A 7,996-nucleotide genomic window follows, 5' to 3' on the forward strand; every position below is an offset into this window, starting at 1 on the left:
GTTAGTATTTACGAAAGGAAAAAATGTGAAAAAAGGTGAAAGAAATTATTGCTCTCGTTGAGAGTCGAACTCAAGACCTCCCGCTTACTAAACGGGTGCTCTAACCAACTGAGCTACGAGAGCTGGTTGTGAACACTGGAAAACAATATCATTATCTATAGTTTTTCTGCGCTATTAAATTAATCTAACTAAAGAAATAGTTTTTAAATTTTTGTTTTTCTCCCTAAAATTTAGCTTATATTTAATATGTTTTTTTTAAGGATTAATGAAAAATTGCGGGGAAATAAACGTAACTAAAAAGAAAGAAAGGAAAAAAAAAACTTAAAATAATGATTATAGTTGTTTTCAAATAAGGAAAAATGAGTCAAACTTATTTATAAATACAGTAAAATGTCATTATTTATCAGTAATCTATCGCGGTCTATCAATATTTATTTGTGTCAGTGGTAGACGTCTATCGCGATCTGATAGACAATAATATTTTGCTATACTTGAAAAAATTTTCAGCAATTTTATTATTTAAATTAATTATTTTATAAAATAATGTTTTTCTTTTTTATTTATTTTTTAAAATTAAATTATATATCTTTGTTTGTTTTCTTATTTACAAATTTTACAAACCAAAGTAATTAAAAAATTGTGAATTTCTTCCCAATAAATTTCAGTTAAAATTCTCTTTTAACACAAAATCAACCATTGCCTAAGCCAAATCCCATTCAAATGCAGAGACCAAATTTTATTAAAGGTTTGAAAAACTTTTTTCATTTTAATCAAAGACAAGATAGCTCCATTAGCAGATCCCCACTTGTGTAAAAAAAATAAAAAAAAAAAAGAAAGAAAAAGAAAGAAAGACAAATGAAGATTAGAATCTATTTTAGTCTAAATTTTAAGTTTTTTCTCCGAGGTGAGTGATTCAAAATACATGTCTATTAATTACTCTCACTTACTACATGTCAGTTGAACTATACGATATCTAAGCTTTTCATTTAATCACAGGCCTATTAATTAGTTTCATGTGCTATAATTAGTTTGAATAAATTTTTAATTCAATTTGAATGTTGAAATTATAAAGTTGCGCTATAAAACCAAATTAGATAGAATTCTCTCTCTTTTTTTAATGAAAGGTAGAACTACCTAATTCATCTAACTTAATCTCGATGATATTAATATTTGTATTAAAATTGCTTGATTTTTTTAAATAATATAATTTAATTAAGGGAAAAATGTTTTTTTGGTCCCTGAATTTTGAAGAATTGGTGCATTTAGTCCCTAATGTTTCAAATTCACCGATTTAGTCCCTGACTTCTAAAGATTAGGATTAAATGGACCAAACAATGCATAATCCTGGAAAGAATAGGTCTTTTCTAGGCAACTCCCCTGGTTTCGTATCTGCTTTCAGTGCTATAACTATGTTGCCAAAGTAATTTTTTGACAATGGGTGGTTAAAATTTTGCTATGTTAGTCCCCTTAATTACAAAAAGACAGTGAAGACTATGAGCGAAACCAAAAGAGGTGGAAATGAAAGAAAATGAAGGAAGGGAAAGGCAAGACGTTGTCTGTAAGGTTTTAGAGATCCAGCGTCGAAGCACCAGACAAATTGATGGCAAATGATACCAATTTTAGCCAAAAAGAAGGCATTTTCGCATTTTGTTAGGTCCAGGTGCAAACTAAGTTCAAAGGGTTTAATTTAGTTGCTAATGTTAATAAGTAGGTAAGATTGTTTGATTTTATATAAATAGTTACGTTATAAAGTATACACGATTACTTAAAATCATGTACCATATCCACGTTTCATTCATATAATATAGACTAGTGATGTAGATCTAATATGGCAACACATGCCAACAAAAAACCATCAAATTCATCCATTGTATTGAAGAAATTGGCACAAAAGGAAGAGAGACACTCTCTTTAGAAGAAAGAGACTTTTCTTAAGAAAGTATAACGATTGATACGGTTTGAGAGAAACCTTTTTCACTCTCTCAATACACATCCACTCACTATTTTTAATTCTAAGGTTGTCTAACTTGACACACCTCTTATTTATAAGCATGAGATCCTTCGAGTCCAAGCAAAAGGATCTCTCTAGGTTCTTCTTGAATTCTACAAATATTCTAGATATTTCTATGGATTATCCTTATCTAAAGGAAGTCGAGAATTTCTTGGAGGCTAGAGAAATGCTAGAATGTTTTCAGAACATTTCTTTTGAGATTCTAACTTACATTTTTCTAGATAAATCTAGAGTTGTATAATACTTATACTAAGTTAATTGTATAGATACTTCAAGAAGTTTCTATAATAGTTATGTTGCTTATACCTCAACACATTGGTGCCACGAAGTTTGTCAAGGGATTGAATTCTAATGTGGAAGCGATTTATCGCTTTGCCCCAATTTTGTTACAGAAAAATTATAGAACATAAACATAAAGAATTAGGCTAAACATGCCTTATATATTAATTAATTAGGAAAAATGAATTATAACCTTTTTAGAACCAATTCTCAAAGATCTTTTCCCAATCTTCTAGATCCACTGCACAATCAAACGACGAGGAAGATATGACCAACGATCTTCTCTGCTATTCTTTTTAGAACAAGAAAGTTTGTGAGAGCTTTTGTATTCTTTGAGAAGGAGAAGGCAAAATGAGAACTCTTCTATGTTCTTTTTTTCTTTTTTCACATGAGAGTGAGATAGAGCTATTTTGTATCTCTTGAAGGATCTCTTAACGAAGAGCATCCATGAGCGTCGTCAGATCTCTCCAATTTCACCGTGACCGAAATACACCAAATATATTTGAACATATAGTTATACAAATATACAGTAATTAATGGCATGCTTTGAACACTAAAAAGTAAGGGAAAAAGTTCTCATACCAGTTGAAGACGCTCTTCAAACTTTAGAACTCAACGGAGTAGAAGAACTCTACCCGATCAACAAACGCCCAGTAAATGTGTTGGCTGCAGCAAATGAACGCAGCGGGGATGACACCACCAGAAAGGAGCCCTTGGTATTTTCGGCGTGAGAATCCAAAGTATGGTCTTTGGTGAGTTTGGTAGAGGTAGGAGGAAGAACTGATCATGTAGACGATAAGCAAGTGGGAGAGAATAGGAAGCTATCGCATAGCTAGATGCTTATCGTTTAAAAGAAACTACACAATCGTGTAGGTTTTACTGAACGATCGTTTAGGAAAAGGTATACAATCGTTTAGCAAATATGACACACTATACGATCGTTTAGGGAAGCTATCTGATCGTTTAGGAACTAGTGTGTGATCGTTTAGGCGTTGAGCGACTATCGTATAGGCTCTCGACTTATGCGATCGTTTACATTTCTACACTAATGCAAAACCTTTTCTGATCTTTTTCCGAACTTTGCAAAATGAAACAAAATTTCATTTTTATTCTTCAGTTACAATAACCGACGCGGTCTTCCCACTAACGCACGTCCGAGAGAGTTTTTAGGTTAATTATCATATAATTAACCGATTAAATTATTAAAAAATATAATCATATTATATTTTTACCATATAGTTTGATATCACATATCTATTATAGTAATTTCTCCTCTACTTGATATAAATCATATTTATATCTAATTTCCTCCAAAATAATGTATCTCATACATTTAGCTAATTATATCATATATAATTAACCAATCCAATTATATCATATATAATTGAACTTCCTCTTGTCAATTTGAACATTTCAAATTAACCAAATACCGATTCTCGACTTTATCCAAGCTACCCAGGGGACCTAATGGACCTGTGGCTCGAAGCTCCAACGGTCCGTGAATAGCTGACTAAACTCTTTAGCCACGAGATCCACCATCTGTTAACTATCAGGCATTCCACTAAAGACCAATAGCTGAACTCTTCTTACCACAAATATATTTCTGTGTCCATCGGATATAACCAATCATGAGTACGATGACCCTTCACAGATGCTCGTTAATATAGTTGGGCCAAATTACCGTTTTGCCCTTGTAGTTACATCTCACTTCTTAAGTACCACTGATTCCTCTAATGAACAATACAACATAGTTCAACTATGTGCGAACACCTCCCGGGCCAAGAGAAGGTGTATGGTGCCACATCATTCAAGCTCTGGAATCAGTCCTTAAGGGAGCTATCTATCTACTTACCCTTGCCTTGGGGAATGAGTGAATTCCATCATTGTAGCTGAGTTCCCAGTTCCCAAATCAGAAGAATCCCCAAAATGGTAGGTTTGAATCGGTGACCTGGTCACTCGCACCCATACAAATCAAAGGACTGTCTTTAATGGCAGGAGTTCCCAACTCATTCAGGATTGAGGTCATGTTACCTATGGTCATCCTAGTGAAGTGAAGTCTCTGTCATAAACGGTGTTATATAACGAGACGTAACACTTCGTGGTCAGGTCTTATACAAACTTTTTGTATAGGACGTCCTCGCTCACATGTCCCCTACACGAATGATCAGGATCAGATCATCTGTGACAAGTTACAACACTTGTGACCATTCTACAAAGCGGGCCGCATCCGTAACGTTACCAGGATAAGGTTTCTCTCCTATATCCATATACTACAGACCATTTTGGTTATCACTCAAGATATGATTCATTTGTATGTCACCACATACATGCTTAAGTTATATACAGATAACCAGGGATTTTAAGTTTATTGGTTTGCAGTAAAGCAACTAAAACATGCAACTGAGCAAAAAACAAGATGTGAAGTAAATATCATATATTATACAACACAAACATTCGTATAAACTGTTTACAAACTACAGGACACGAGACTATAGGGCATCAACCCCAACAATCTCCCACTTGTCCTAAAGCGAAGTGGGGTGTACAATAAGCTAGTACAAAACAATAAACTAGGGCATAAAAGCCAGTACAAGAAAATCTCCCACTTGCCCTAATCCAACCGCGGGCGATCCTGTAAACCCATGCTCCGTAGGTGACCCTCAAATACTGTAGTCGTGAGAGCCTTCGTAAACAGGTCAACAACATTGTGCTCTGAAGTGATCTTCATGACGATCACATCCTCTCGATGCACTATCTCGCAGATCAGATGATACTTCCACTCTATGTGTTTGTCGCACCTGTGACTCCTCGGCTCCTTGGAGTTCGCCACTACCCCATTATTATCACAATATAGGGTAATGGGCCTAGACATATCTGAAACAACTTCCAGTTCTATCAAGAATTTCCTGAGCCAGACGACCTCCTTAGCAGCTTCGCAAGCCGCTACGTACTCCGCCTCCATAGTAAAGTCGGCGATGCACCCCTATTTAGTGCTTCGTCATACTACAACTTCTCCATTAAGAGTAAAGACTGACCCTGATGTGGACTTACAAGAGTTCTTATCAGTCTGAAAGTCAGAATCTGTGTATCCTGTGAAGATCAAATCCCTAGAACCATACACGAGCATGTAGTCCCTCGTTCTCCGAAGATACTTGAGGATGTTCTTCACTGTGGTCCAGTGACCCTGGCCTGGGTTAGACTGATACCTACTGACTATGCTCACCGCGTAGCAGATGTTTGGACAAGTACAGAGCATCGCGTACATCAAACTGCCAACAGCAAATGCATATGGAACCTGTCTCATCTTCTCAACCTCTTGAGGCATCTTAGGACACATGTCCTTAGACAAAGTTACTCCATGCCTGAATGGCAGTAGGCCCCTCTTGGAGTCGTGCATCGAGTACTTAAGCAACATCTTGTCGATATACAATGCCTAAGATAGTGCTAGCACTTTGTTCTACGATCTCGAAAGATCTGTATACCTAGAACAAACTGAGCCTCTCCCAAATCTTTCATTTGGAATTGGATTGCTAGCCAGTTCTTAACTGCAGTCAGTAGACCTACATCATTCCCAATGACTAGGATATCGTCTATGTACAATACTAAGAAGAGTACTGAATCGTTGATGATCTTCTTGTAGACACAAGGTTCATCAACGTTTTGGTCAAAGCCATACGACTTGATCGCATTATCAAACTGTATGTTCCAAGATCGAGACGCATGTTTCAGTCCATAAATGGACTGATTCAGTTTGCAAAACTTTTGCTCTTGACCTTGGGCTATGAATCCCTCGGGTTGCACCATGTAAATGGTCTCATCAAGATTGCCATTCAGAAAGGTCGTCTTGACGTACATTTGTCAGATCTCATAATTATAATAAGCTGCAATGGACAAGAGGATGTGAATCAACATTAACATGGCAACAGGTGAAAAAGTCTCCTTATAGTCGACTCCCTCTACCTGGGTATAACCCTTTGCCACAAGTCGAGCCTTGAAGGTCTGTACCTTCCCAGCAGCACCCCGTTTGCACTTGTAGATCCATTTACAACCTATAGATCTTACCCCATTAGGCTGATTTATAAGATCCCATACTGAGTTGAAGTACATTGACTCCATCTCGAGATCCATAGCCTTGACCCATTCATCCCGGTCAACATCCTTCATTGCCTTCTGATAAGACAATGTATCCATAATGTCACCATTTACTACCATAGTAGGATTTTCATGAAACACATATAGTGAATGGGTGGGTTCGCATCCCTCCCACTACGTCAAGGTTCCCTCAACTCTTGAGGTGGAACCGACCTACTGGATGAACTCCCATCAACAACTTTTGTTGATGTATCAGGCTCTTCAACAACTCTTGTTGAAGTTTTAGTAGTTTCATTGGAAAACTCATGCAACACGACTTTGCTTCGTGGATTGTGCTCCCTTATATGATCCTCTTCCAGGAAAGTAGTGTTCATTGAAACAAACACCCTATTTTCCATCGAATCATAAAAATAACCCCCTCGTGTACCTTTGGGGTAGCCTACAAAGAGGTATAACCTCGGCCGTGGTTCCAACTTCTTGGGATTAGCATCAAACACGTGTGCAGGGCAACCGCAAATGCGGAAATGATGTAAACTAGCTTTACGCCCGTTCCACAACTCCAGATGTGTTCTCATAACACTCTTGAAGGGAACACAGTTGAGTATATATACCGCAGTCTCCACTGCAAAACCTCAAAACGAGTCTGGTAAGGAAGCGTAACTCATCATCGAGCGAACCATGTCCAACAAGGTCCTATTTCTCCTCTCTGCTACACCATTTTGCTGAGGTGTACTCAGCGCTAAGAGTTGGGAAATGATTCCATGTTCTATCAAATAGTCCTGGAATGTCGAGTCCAAAAACTCTCCACCTCGATCCGATCGAAGTTTTTTAATCCGTCTATTCAATGCGTTTTCAACTTCAGCCTTGAACTCTTTGAACTTTTCAAAGGATTCAGACTTCTGTTGCATAAGATAAACATACCCGTAACTAGAGTAATCATCAGTAAAACTGATAAAATACTCATAGCCACCTCAGGTTCGCACATTCATAGGACCACAAAGGTCATAATGTACTAACTCAAGAGGCTCTTTGGCTCTATAACCTTTTCCAATAAAAGGTCGTTTAGTCATCTTACCCTCAAGGCAAGACTCGCACACTAGTAAAGAATTTTCTTCTAACTCACTTAGAAATCCTTTCTTCATCAATCTCTCAATCCTATTGAGATTGATGTGCCCTAAACATAGATGCTAAAGTTGGGCATTTTCTTTTGGAAAAATTCGTCGAAGTTTTGATTGAGTTACAACAGTTATAAACAATTCAGTATTATAGAGGGAATTAATGGCTAACGGCCTTATCACATATAAATTCGATTCCAAATTTGCAGTACAAATAAAAATACCATCTTTATAATTAAACGCTTTATCCACATTAAAAGAGACAGTATATTTACATTACAATAAATACTTTACAGAAATGAGGTTCCTTTTTAATTCGTGAACAATATACACATCATTCAAAATAAGAAACTTATTCTGTAAAGTTAACTAGAGCTCTCCCACGGCCACAGTTGAGACGACATGCCCAGTGCCTACTGGCATCGTCATCTCACCAGCCTCTAGTTGTCGCCAAGATCTAATCCCCTGAAAAAGAAGAATAGACATGGTTAGTGGCGCC

General features: G+C 36.9%; 1 non-coding gene across 1 annotated transcript; it reads right to left on the reverse strand.

Annotated features, from left to right (window-relative positions):
* Positions 1-49: 49 nt before the first annotated feature.
* On the reverse strand, positions 50-123 carry TRNAT-AGU (transfer RNA threonine (anticodon AGU)). The gene has a single exon. It is a non-coding gene; the product is annotated as a tRNA-Thr (tRNA).
* Between the last annotated feature and the right edge of the window lie 7,873 nt (positions 124-7,996).

This window comes from Benincasa hispida, chromosome 11 (assembly GCF_027475165.1).
Source record: "Benincasa hispida cultivar pf3 chromosome 11, pf3_genome.v1.1, whole genome shotgun sequence".
NCBI lineage: Eukaryota > Viridiplantae > Streptophyta > Magnoliopsida > Cucurbitales > Cucurbitaceae > Benincasa > Benincasa hispida.